This window comes from Antechinus flavipes, chromosome 3 (assembly GCF_016432865.1).
Source record: "Antechinus flavipes isolate AdamAnt ecotype Samford, QLD, Australia chromosome 3, AdamAnt_v2, whole genome shotgun sequence".
NCBI classification, from domain to species: domain Eukaryota; kingdom Metazoa; phylum Chordata; class Mammalia; order Dasyuromorphia; family Dasyuridae; genus Antechinus; species Antechinus flavipes.
The window spans coordinates 1896304-1908922 of NC_067400.1; the positions used below are offsets into that span (position 1 = coordinate 1896304).

At 60.1% G+C, this 12619-nt stretch overlaps 1 protein-coding gene across 1 annotated transcript in view; it reads left to right on the top strand.

The window, feature by feature from the left end:
- The window catches only part of CAMKK1 (calcium/calmodulin dependent protein kinase kinase 1), a 38345-nt gene that overhangs the window by 608 nt on the left and 25118 nt on the right, over positions 1–12619 (top strand). The window lies entirely within an intron of this gene.

Here is a 12619-nt window from a genome sequence, read left to right on the forward strand (position 1 = left end):
TCCTCCTCCCCCAGCCGTTCCTGGGGAGCTGCTCCGTGGGGGTGGGGGGTGAGGGGCGCCCGGAGCTGGGCCCTGCAGTCACCACTCCTCCCCACAAACACACACGTGTCACACACACACACACACACACACCCCGTCATGGGAAAAGGGAGCTGCTGCCCCACAGCCGGGCCTGCCGTGAGCTCTGCCAGCTGCCGCCCCTCCCGTTCTTAGCCGCCCACCTGCGGGCGCCTTGGAGGTTGCCTCTGGCTCTCCCATCCTCAGAGCGTAGGTGGGAGCTGGCGAGGCTCCGGGTTGGGAGAACGGGCCTCCTCTCCCTCCCAGGGTGCACTGCCCGCCCGCCTGGGCCACGGGCACCCTCGCCTTGCTGCCTTCTCCTCCCCAGCCAGTCCCATCCCGGGGCCTCGGGCCGCTCTGTGTCCCAGGGAGGGCTCCCCGGGCCGTGGCCTGGCTTCTCCTTTTTGCGGTGGCCTGGCAAGCGCTGGCCACGGGGCGAGTAGCGCTCTTTGGGGTGCCCGGCCTCAGAGAACCTTTCATCTCCGGCTTCAGGAAGCCCACCCCGAGCTTGATGGTGGATCCCGGTCGGGCGAGCCCGATGTGCCCCGTGGGGCCTCCGCTCCCTCCTCAGCAGGGGGAGACTCCTCCTGGGACCGGGGCAGACCACATGGTCCCTGCCAGAGCCCGGGATTGGGGGCCCTGCTGGGGGATGGGAGACCCTGGGGCTCGGCCCGCCGGGCTTTCCTCGGCCGCTGGCACCAGCGTCCCCCCCCCCCCCCAGGCCTTGCGCCGTTAGCGGTGGGATGTCAGAGAGCCGGCAGGGGCAGCGCCTGTGCGCCGTGGGGGAGACCGGCCGACTCGCCATTTCCGGGGCCCTGGCAAGCCCTTGTCCGAGCATTTGGGGGAATTGGGGCCGGCCTTTGAGTCTTGGGAGAACGTGCTCTGCAGGCGGGGGCTCGGCAGGGCGGGGGGGTAGCTTGTGGGGAGGGAATGAGTTCTGGGAGGGGGCTCCCCGACTAACCGGCCCCGCCGTGTGACCCGTGTGGCCTCAGACTTGCCAGCATTTCGGTCGGGAGACGCCTCCCCTGAGGCAGATTGCAGCCCTTGGCCTTTGCAGGTGGGGGGCCCAGCACCCTTCCGGGACTGCCTGGCGGGCATGGGGCGGCTCCAGGGCCACGGCCACACCAGAGAAGCCTGGGGACGGCTTCAGGGATCTGCAGAGAGCCCGGGGGGGGGGGGGGGGCTCCGTCTTCCTGTCAGGATGACTGCCCGGTGCCTCGGGTGGCTCTCTACATCAGCGGAGGGGCTTCCCATGCAGGGAGGGCTGCGGGTTCCGGCTCCCTTGGCCCGCGGGGCCCTCGGTGCCGGCTGCTTGCTCGGGTTCCTCCCCACCGGCTCCGGCCCCCCTGCGGCATTCCCTCCACCTTGCAGCAAACGGAGCCGCCTCTGCAGATGCATGAATAATGGTTTTATTGTGGAGATGCGGGACTGGGGCGGGAGCCCATCCTGGCCGGGGGAGGAGGAGGCTGGGGAGGAGGAGGCTGGGACACAGTGCGAGGGGAGTGACTGAGCCCACTGATGGCCCCAGGGGGAGGGCGGCGGTTTGGCAGCCGGACGGTGCCCCCGAGTCTCCCCTGGGTCTCCCCGGCCCAGGAGCCCTGCCCGGCTGTGGCAGACCCGGAGCCCTCGCTGAGAGCCCCGCGGGCCTGGGCCGAGGGAGAGCCAGCCGGTCAGTGGGAGAGGGCTGGCCACGGGCCAGGCTGGGGGCGGATCCGTCCTCCGGTTTTCTCTCTCTGGGCGCTGGGGAGATGGGGGGGCTGCTTCATCTAACGGCCTTCGGGGCCTGCCATCCTCCGTGGGAGGAGCCTGACCTGGCCTTGGGGACCCTCCCCCAGGACCTCGCTTCTCAGTCACTCGCCTGGAGGCTATTTGCCAGTGGGGGGGTCCTTTAAGAGCCCCTTTCAGAGATGCTTCTAAATCCTCCAGGCCCAGGAACAGGAGGGTGGGCTCTAGCCCGGCACGGCTGGCGATACCCGGGGCTCCCATTCAGCTGGTGGGACTGAGGCTCCGGATGGAGGCACCCTCAGGCAGAGGAGCACGGAGGAGGCTCTTCCCTCCTCGGCCAGGGCCCAGCTCAGAGCAGCCTTGGCTCAGACACGCCGACCACCAGCTTAGCTGCCATCCCTGGGGCTCCATCTGGGATCGAATAGGCACAAAGGGCTCCCTAGGGGTCTTGGGGGAAGCCGGAGGTGGGGGCAGTGCCCGGGGCCGCTGGCCCTCCCCGAGCTCCCAGCCAGCTCTGACGGCAGATGGAGCTGGCCACTCCCAGCAGCCTCCTCGCTGGCCTCCAAGGGTGCCCCTCTTCCCAGAATCCCCAGCAGCCATTGGGGGAGCCACAGCTGGGGGGGGGCTCAGCCAGCCCCAGGAGGGAAGAGAGGCCCCTCAATGAATATCTGAGCAGCACAGACCCAAAGGGCCCAGTGAGCGAAGCTGGACACTCAGGTGGCCTCCTGTCCCCAGAGGGGTGATCGCGGCCCGCCTGGCGTAATGCACCCGCTGTTGCATGCAGCCCACTGGGGGCGTGGGGCAGAGCTTCAGGAGGTCCCCAAGGGGGGGCCAGGTGAAGAGAGGATGCAGCCACGGAAAGGACTGGGTGGCCCAAAAAACCTTCCTCCTCCTCCTCTTCTCCTCTTCCCCTTCCTGCTTTATCTTTCCCTCCTCTTCCCCCTTCCCCTCCCCTCATCTCCTTCTGCTAACATTTTTCCTCTTCCTCCTCCTTCTCAGAGGGTTGGGCAGGCTTAGGAAGAGGCTATTTCCCTAGCCTCAGAGCCTCTCCCAGGAGGGGGCTGGGCGCTCGCCTCCCCGGCGGGGGCCGTGGGGGGCGGGGGTTCTGTCTAGCACAGAACCCTGACCAGGGACGAGTTGGGCTCCCTTTCCTTTGGAGCCCTTCTAGAGAGCCTGTGACCCCGGGCTGGCCTCCCCGCCCTGTGCCTCCTTTGTCTGAGACATTTGTGCCCAGCCCTGAATGGCGCGCCTGCCTGGGACTGGGCACAGCACAGCCTCTCCCAGTGACAGGCCCAAGAAAAGACTGCGGGTTCCTCAGGCAGGGCAGCTGGCGGCGGCCCGGGGCCTGGCTCCCGCCATTGTGGCCCTGGCCTCTGGCACAGCCGGGGGACTTGAGGCTCTGGAGAGAGGCGGGCTCCTTGCCTAGGCTAGAGGACATTTGGCTACTGGCAGAAGCAGGGGAGGGCGGCTTGGCTGCTGGCCTGGCAGATGTGGGCCCGGAGCCTTCTGGGCTGGGGCGATCTCAGCTCCATGACCCGGCTGCCCAGGTCCACGCAGGGGCCCAGGAAGGGCAGGTCTCTGGGGCCCGGGAAGGTCGGGTCTCTGGGGCCCAGGAAGGTCGGGTCTCTGGGGCCCGGGAAGGTCGGGTCTCTGGGGCCCGGGAAGGTCGGGTCTCTGGGGCCCGGGAAGGTTGGGTCTCTGGGGCCCGGGAAGGTTGGGTCTCTGGGGCCCGGGAAGGTCGGGTCTCCATGCAGGGCCCAGGAAGGTCGGGTCTCCATGCAGGGCCCAGGAAGGTCGGGTCTCCGTGCAGGGCCCAGGAAGGTCGGGTCTCCGTGCAGGGCCCAGGAAGGTCGGGTCTCCGTGCAGGGCCCAGGAAGGTCGGGTCTCCGTGCAGGGCCCAGGAAGGTCGGGTCTCCGTGCAGGGCCCAGGAAGGTCGGGTCTCTGGGGCCCGGGAAGGTCGGGTGGCCAGTGAGCAAGAGGGAGCTAGCCTCTGGCTCTGCATCCAGAGACTTCCCCGGGCCGAGCTGCTGCCTTTGCCCCAGGCCTGTGCTCTGCCTGTGGGCATCTCTCCCCTGCCTCTCGGAGACCCGCACTTCTGGGTGGATGATGGGTGCAGGAATCTTGGGGTTGGGGGCCGGGGCCAGTGTCCCCGGAGTCTGGGCCACCTCCACCGCTGTCCCCATTAGTCGTCCCAGGAACGGATTCTGCCTGTGGGTCTCTCAGAACCAGGATCCTCAGCTGACACGGCCGCCCTGCTCTTCACTTGGGCCCCAGGTTTCACCAGTCATTTCGGTCGTTGGTCAGGAAAAGATCTGGGGGCCGCAGTGGCCCGCAAGCCCCAGTGGGTCCCCAGTGGGACAGAGGGACAGAAGCTGCTGGGATCCCCGGCTCAGCCTCTGGGCCTCGGCCTGGGCCCCCCTGGGCCCTGCCCTGGCCAGGATGTGCTCGGTTCCAGGCCTCCTGGCTTAAGGACGCGGACGGTCTGAGAGTGTCCGGGCGTGGGCCCCAGCCGGCTCTGGGGGGAAGGTGAGGCCGGGACCTTGCCCAGCCTCCCTCGCACGTCAGGGCGCCCCGAGCGCTCTCCTGCCCCTTACTGCCTGTGTGAATCCCTGGGGTCCCCGAGGGCTTGGCTGGTGGCTTTGGGGGGGCTCTCAGCTGGTGGGCTGAGCTCCCGGGGCCAGCATCTGCCGCCAGTTGCCCCCTTGCCCCCCACCGCGGACAGGGCCCCCCCTCCCCCCCAGCCTGTGTGTGAGCGTGACCCGGCACCGGCGCCAAAGAAGCCGGACCCTCCCCGGGGCAGCCTCTGAGTCACGTCTGTGGGCCGCCGGCCGGGCAGGCGGTGACTCACCTAACCTGGCTGGGCTTCGAGGCTGGCGGCCCCACTGAGCACCAGGCTGGGCCTTCCGGGAGCTCGGGCGGGAGCCTTCTGGGAAGGGCAGCGTGGGGCGTGGGGGACCAGCAGCCGTTCCCTCGGGGGCCTTGCCGGGCTCGCCCGGCCCCAGGGGCTTCGGACGGCTCACCACAACGGCGGGGGGCTTCTCTCTCCAAGGCCCCGGGGCACGAGGGGTTTGAGGCAGGGTCTGAACCCTCCCCACGCCCCCAGTGCAGAGTTCTCTCCATCACGGGGTACGGGAGCCCAGGGCTCCCTGGGAGTTCTGCCCAAAGGCAAGGGCAGAACCAGGAATGGGGAGAGCTGGTCTCAGAGCACTTTGTGAGGAGACCCGGGGGCTTCTCACTGACCCCGGGGGCTTCTCACCGACCCCGAGCCAGGCCCGGGGGCTTCTCGCCGACCCCGAGCCAGACCCGGGGGCTTCTCGCCGACCCCGAGCCAGGCCCGGGGGCTTCTCCTTTGAAATCTACAGGAAAATCATTTGAGAACTTTGGGGAGTGAGTCAGAAGATAAGAGGGAAAAGGCAGCACTTCTCTGACCGCTGGAGGGGACTGGGCAGCGGGGAGCCGCGGGCGGGCTCTGGGCAGAGGCGTCCCTGCCCTTCCTCCTGGCTCTGGCAGCGGGGACGGAGGCTTCCTCCAGGGAGAACCGGGTCACCAGAAAGAGGATGTGGGAGAAGGTGGTGCAAAGTGGGGGCCGGAGGAAGGTCTTGGCCGTCGAGTCTCCCCCGACTCTGGCTGCGGCCGGGGTTCTTGAGGTTGAGGGTCAGGCTAGTGGAGCTCGCGCTGGCTCCGGGGGGGGGGTGCTCCCAGATGGAGGGGCTTCCGGGTGGGGGGCCAGGGATGGTGGGGGGACGCGGGGTCTCCCCCGGCCTGGCTCAGCAGGGAGAAAAGCTTATTGGAAGCCGACAGTGTAACGGTAGCCGGAGGGACAGAGTGACCGCCCGAGTCCCGGGGGAGGGCCCGCGGCCTGCTGGGGGAGGAGCATCCGGGACTGGACATCAGGGATCGGCCCTCGGGGGCTGGGCCTCGGAGGATTAGGGTCTGAGAGTCTCCTGCTTGTCCCTGAGATGGGGGGACTGAGCCCCTCAGGAAGTAAGGGCCCGACCGGCTGCACCCCAGCGTGGGCCCGGCCTTGGCAGGGGAGAAGGGGCTCTGTGACCCCACTGTGCCCTCCAGGTTCCCTGATTCAGTGTCAGCTTCTGGGGGGGGGGTCATTTCGTTCACTGTGTCCCTGGGACGCGAGCGCTTCCCGTCCTGGCGATTTACTGAGAACCGACCTTGGGGGCTCAAGGGCCGACTCTTGGGGTTCAGGGGGAGGCGCTAAGGGCCCCATGCGGAAAACCCGTCCTGGGGAGGGACACTGGGCGTTGTAGGCGGGGTTTGCTTGTCTTGTCCCTTCCTAGACTGGGGGGGAAAGGGGGGGTCCCCGGCGCCGACCAGCACTCAGCCCTTCCCGGTTGCGGCCTCTGGGCTCGCCACCACCTGCCCTCTGCTCGTCCCCCCGCCCCTCCCGCCCCGGCTGGGCTCCGGCACTGCCCTTGCCCGCTGGCTGCCGGGAGGAGCCTCCTGCCCTTTCCAGGTCTTGGCCACGGGCCCCAGGAGAGGGGCCCCCTTGGGCAGGAGCGAGTCTCTCCTCCCTCTGGGACGTCTCAGATCCGTGTCAGGAACTTGTGGCATCTTCACATGTATCTGCGTGTGCCCATGTGTGCCCTGTGTGTGCGGGCACTCTGCCAGCCCAAGGCGGGCACCGGCCCTCCCCGGGACTGCACAGGCCAGCCTGGGCACACACGGGCCTTGTGTGTGAGAGGAATGAATCCTGCTTTACCGGTCCCAGCAGCGCTTAAACCCAGCTCCTGAGCCACATCTTGGGCGGTCTTTGAGGATGCTGGGCGGGCAGCGTGAAGGGCCGGCTGCTCCTGGCCACGCCCTGAAGCCCCCGGCTGACCTTTCCCCTTTGCCCCCACGCCGGCTCTGGCTGACCTCCAGCGGGGGAGCGGCTCTGGGGGGGCCCTGGCTCGTGCCTTCTCCCACAGCTTTGCCCCAGGGTGTGAGGGAAGGGGGGATGGGCTGGGGCGGAGGAGCCTCTTCCTGTCTCCCCCAAACCCCGAGAGGAGGATGTTCGGCCCTTTGATGCTGGGGAAGAGGAGGGAGATGGCTCCGTGGGAGGGAAGTGCGGTGAGGGGGAAGCAGAACCTCCTTGCAAGGCCCCCTGGGAATCTTTGTGCCCCCCAGCCCGGGGGCAGCAGGGGCTGGGAACTCAAAGGGCACCTCCAGTTAACAACAGAGCCTGGGACGGCCTCGGGGATTCGGGCACTGGGGGCAGGGGATGCAAGGAAAAGCCTGAGGGGGGCTCTGCCCTGGGGGGGGAGTTCTATGGGGGGTGGATTGTGCCTGGGGGGGGATTCTGCCCTGGGGGAGTATTGTGGGGGGGTGTCTCTGCCCTGGGGGGGGGGACTCTGCCCTAATGGGCCAGGCAAGCCTTGAGTAATGGGGCCCATCTGGGAGGCCGAGGGAGGGAGTTGGTGGGCGCTGCGGCCCAGGGTGCTGCGCCTTGTAGAACTGGGCCCAGCCTTGCTTTTTCTGAATAAAATCCAGGCTCAGAAAATTCAGACAAAAGGAGACAACTGTTTTTGTGAAAAAATACTTTGGGGGGTGGGGGGAGAAGTGGGGCTGTGCTGGGGGGGCCCTCGCCCAGCCAGGGATGGAGCAGCCGCCACGCGGATCCCAGGCCCAGCTCCGGGAGTCGGTCAGTGACTTGCGAGGGTCCTGGAGACAAAAGCCAGATTCGCGCGGGTTCTGCATGTTGCGTGTGTGCCAGCGGCGACGGGCTTGGGGCGCGGCCCCCCCAGGGAGGCTCTGGGGCCGGGGGAAGAGGCCCGCTCTCTAAGCCAGCGTTTCCGGGCCTTTCTGCTCCGGACCAGCCTCCTGCCCCCTGGAGCCCCCTCTGGTCCCACGGCCCCTGCCCTGCTCTCCCCCAGCCTCTCACCCCTTTCCGCGGAGACTCCGGGGGAGAGGCCGCCGTGTCCTGTTCCTCCGAATAACCAAACCTCCCGGGCGGCCTCAGGCTGGGGTCCGTGGGAGGCAGGGCTCACCCCGGGCCCCCCTCCCTCCTCCCGGCCCGGCCTGCAGGACTCCCAGGACTTGACTCACACACTTGGCCGGGCCCCAGAGCCAGGGATCCCCCCCACCCCCAGCTTCTGGGGGGAGGGGCTTAGAAACAGCCGGAATGAGGGAGCGGGCGTGGCTGCAACTTCTGGTCTGCGGAGCATTCGCAGACCATGATCTCATGGGCGCTTCCCCACGGATCTGGGGGCCGGCGGGGCCGGTGTGGGGGAGGGGGGCATAGCCAGCGTGCAGAAGCAGATTGGACTCGGGCTGGGCATCTGCAGCCCCCTTTCCCCAGAGGACGGGCCCTTCCTGTCTCCCCCAGCTCCTCCTGCTTCAGTGGACGAGGCTGCTGCGGATTTCCCTGAGCCTAAAGCCTTGGGCACGTGGCCGCGGCCCCTGGAGCTCTCCCTCCTCCCTGGGCTCCTCGGGCTCGGTCTCTCTCTCAGCCACAGGCCCAGGGTGGAGGCCAGCCCCCAGTGCCGGGAGGGCCGGGGGTTTGTCCCGGGTGGTCTCCGCGAGCTCGCACCCCGGTCAGTCAGCACCAGGGGATTTCCCGGAGACCCAGAGCCAGCCAGCACTTTACGCTGACCCCGTCACCAAAACGATGGCGCGTCTCCCGGTGCGGAGCGAGCTGCCAGGTGCCCTGTCGGTGGGCGGGGTCTGGCGGCGCGCTGCGTAAGGTGTTATCCCAAGTGTCAGAAACGAGCTCGCTCTTGTCCGGTCCCTGCTGTCCTCATTGGCCTTTCCTTTCCACATGGACAATTGGTGACTCATGAGCTTCCCCTCGTCCTGTGAATGGGGGCTCGGTTTTCTGGGCCCAGCAGTTAATGGCTCACAGGCTTGGACCGGAGCAGAATGTTAGTGTCCTCCCGCCCGCCACCTGTGCTCCCCGGCGCTGCTGAATGACCATGGAGAAAATCGGGCAGCCGATCCGCCTGAGTCCACGACTCGGTTATGGTCTAGAACCTTGGCTGGGTCCTCACCGCCGCTGGCCAATCCCTTTACTCTCTTCCAATGAACTCTTCCAAACCTTCTCATCCCTCCTCAGACCTACCATGGTTCCCTTCTCCCCCCCCACCCCCCCTCCGCTGAGACTCTTGCCTTGTATTTTACCGGAAAACGTGAGACCATTCACCATGAATTTCCCCTTCTCCCCTCTTCATCTCCTCTCCCTTGCTCTTCCTCCTCCCTCCTCCCTACCTCATGTGAGGAGATTCATCGAGTTCTTTATGCTCAAATGATCCCATTCCATCCTGTCTCCTCCTCCTCCATCCATTGCCCCTCTCTTGGTTCTTCTCTCACTTATCTTCAGTCTCTCCCTCTCTACCGGCTGCTTCCCAAATGCTTACCCACCTACCCCTGATAACTATTATTTCATGTCTCTCCTGCCTTTGTGGCTAAACACCTGGAAAAGTCTCTATGATGTTTCCTCTTCCGTTCCTGTTACTCTCTTCTTAAATCTATAGTCTGACTTCCTACCTCATCATTCCACCAAAACTTCCCTCTCCAAACTTACTATCGATCTCTTCCTCACCAAATCCAGTGTTTTGTTTTTCCTCAATCCCTGACCTTGCTGCAGCCTTTGACACTACTGGTCGCTTTCTTCTCTTGGACCCTCTCTTCTGTTTTCAACCTCTCTGACTGCTCCTTTGCTGGATTCTCCTCCTGACCACAACAACAAGACTCTAACTGCAGCGTCTCTAACAAGACTCTGACGTCCATCCTGGGACTCTTCTCATTTCCTTCTCTATTGCTTTAATCTCATCAGGTTCCATGCATCTAATGACCATCTTTATGCTGATGATTCTCAAATCTACCTTTCCTATCCCAGTCTCTATGCTGACTTCTTTTTTATTATTATTATTATACCTTTTTATTTACAAGTTACATGCATGGGTAATTTTATAGCCTTAACAATTGCCAAACCTTTTGTTCCAATTTTTCCCTCCTTCCCCCCACCCTCTCCCCCAGATGGCAGGCTGACCAGTAGATGTTAAATATATTAGTTAAATTAGATGCACAATAAGTATACAGGACCAAACCGTTATTTTGCTGCACAAAAAGAATCGGACTCTGAAATAGTGAACAATCAGCCTGTGAGGGAAGTAAAAAGTGCAGACGGACAGAAACAGAGGGACTGGGGATTCTGGGTAATGGTTCTTAGTCATCTCCCGGAGTTCTTTCTGTGGGCGTAGCCGGTTCAGTTCATTACTGCCCCATTGGAACCAATTTGGTTCATCTCATTGCTGAAGATGGCCAGGTCCATCAGAATTGATCATCATATAATATTGCTGTTGAAGTATAGAATGATCCTGCTCATTTCACTCAGCATCAGTTCATGTGAGCCTCTCCGGGCCTTTCTGAAATCATCCTGTTGGTCATTTCTTACCAAACAATAATATTCCATATTATTCATATACCACAATTTATTCAGCCATTCTCCAATTGATGGGCATCCACTCAGTTTCCAGTTTCTGGCCACTACAAACAGGGCTGCCACAAACATTCATGCACATCCAGGTCCCTTTCCCTTCTTTAAGATCTCTTGGGGATGTAAGCCCAGTAGTAATACTGCTGGATCAAAGGGTATGTACAGTTTGATAACTTTTTGAGCATCTATGCTGACTTCTGATCTCATATCTCCAACTGCCTTTTAAATGCCTTGAACTTGGATATCAGGGAGAAATCTTAAACTGAACGTGTCCAAATCAACTCATTACTTTCCCCCTCAAATCCTCCCTTTCTGCCTGCCTTATTACTATACAGGTAGTACTGTACAGGGTACCGCCATGCTCCCAGTCCCATAGACTCTCAGCTTAGAAGTCAGCCTGGACTCCTCACTCTTCCTCCCCCCAGCCTTATCCAGTCTGCAGCCAAGGTCTGTTGATTTCACATCTGCAGCATTTCTTGTCAGATTCACCTCTGCAGCATCTCTCTTCCAATCCACCGCTAGCATTTCTCGTCAGTTTCACCTCTGCAGTATCTCTTTGTCATTTTCACCTCTGCAGTATCTCTTGTCACTTTCATTTCTGTAGTATCCCTTGTCACTTTCACCTCTGCAGCATCTCTGGTCTATTTCACCTCTGCAACATCTCTTGTAGATGTTGCCTTTGCAGCATTTCTTGTCACTTTCACCTCTGCAGTATTTCCTCATTTCCCCTTTTATTTCACCTCTGCCTCTCCCCAATATACCCCCTCCTCTCCTCTGGCCTTTTCCTTACCACGTACAGACTGTTCTCGCCTCACAGCTGGATTCTGGGGTCTGATGCTGGGGGTTTGCCTACCTCAATGCTCTTCCCACTCTAGTTCATCCTCCATTCAACCACCAAGTACAGGTCCAATCATGTTACGCACACTCAGTAATTCCATGGGCTTCTTCTAAGTCAGCTAAAAGCCCACCTTCCACAGGAAGCCTTTCCCAAACCTCCTCAATTCTAGTGCCATCTTTCTGTTGATTATTCCCAATTTATCCTATCTATAACTTGTTTGCTTGTGCGTTTTCTTTCCCATTAAATTGCGAGCTCTTCGAGGCCAAGGATGGCTTTTACTTTTCTTTGTCTCCCGGGTACAGTGCTTGTCACACACGATAGGCATTTAATAGATGTTATTGATTGGTAAATCCAACTCCTTCCCTTTTAGAGAGGGAGGGACAGACCCAGAGAAAGAGTTGGCAGAAAGAGGAATTAGTTCTCTGAAATCCCCATTCTTTTTGTTGGTCTACATCACCTCCTTCTCCCTCGTTTTTATCATGTTTTAATTTGTCTATTTATAAACAGGGACATATTTAATGTGCATCATGATGCACATTGCAAACTCACACTTGACTTGTTTCCATTATAATGACACAAAATGGAGCCATGTATTTGGGGATTTTCAATCTAAAAAGTGAGTTATTACTTTTAGGCATTTATTGTTTTTGACTTAGAATCCCCTCCCTACTGGCCTTTAAGTACTTTGTGCTTCTTTGGTTTTGTGGATAAATTCTTTGAGGTTTTTAAAAGAGATTCTTTTGAGGGAGAGAAAATGAGGAAGATCCGAGTTTAAATGTGGTTTCAGATACTTTCTAGCAAGTCATTTCATCTCTGTTTGCCTCAGTGTCCTCAACTGTAAAACGGAGATAATAATGGCACCAGCCACACAGGTAGAATGAGGATCAAATGAAATGGTATTTGGTAAAGTGTTGAGCACACAGTTGGCACTCTCGAAATATTTATTCCCTATCCTGCCCCTTCTCCTTTCCCACTTTACAAAATGTGCTGATGGGGCAAAAAAAATAGAATTGAGAGATCTACTCCTGTGCTTTTAAGATTTAGGTATAGCAGACTGATGAATAGGGAAATATGTTTAGAAGGACCTATGTCAGATTGCTTGTTGTCTTGGGGAGGCGGGATGGAGAAAGAGAGGAAAATTTGAAGTGAGGTTTTACAAAGGTGAATATGAAAACTATCTTAAATAAGGCCCACAAAATAGAATTGTATGTAGTCCTATCTTTCCCCTGTGGTTGAGAAGTACCCTGTCTTAGTTGGTGTTTTAAAATAATTTTCTTATTTTTTCCTCTAAGTGATTAGAGGTTGTTTCTTTGTTTTTATAATTTTGAAACTTAGCGATCGAAAACCTAGAAGACTTGTTGGTAGAATTTCACCTCGCTGGCTCCTGGGAATTTTTCTACTCGCCGCTTTACCTACTTTATCCCCAAGAACAATTTTCTGTATTTCCTCAGATGTTAGGTTTGTTTATGGCTTGTTTTTATATATTTTCTCAAATTTTGACTAAAGCTGACATTTTCTGTCTTCTCTTCCAAGTTTTCTGCTTTAGCGTATATATCGATTTATCGTT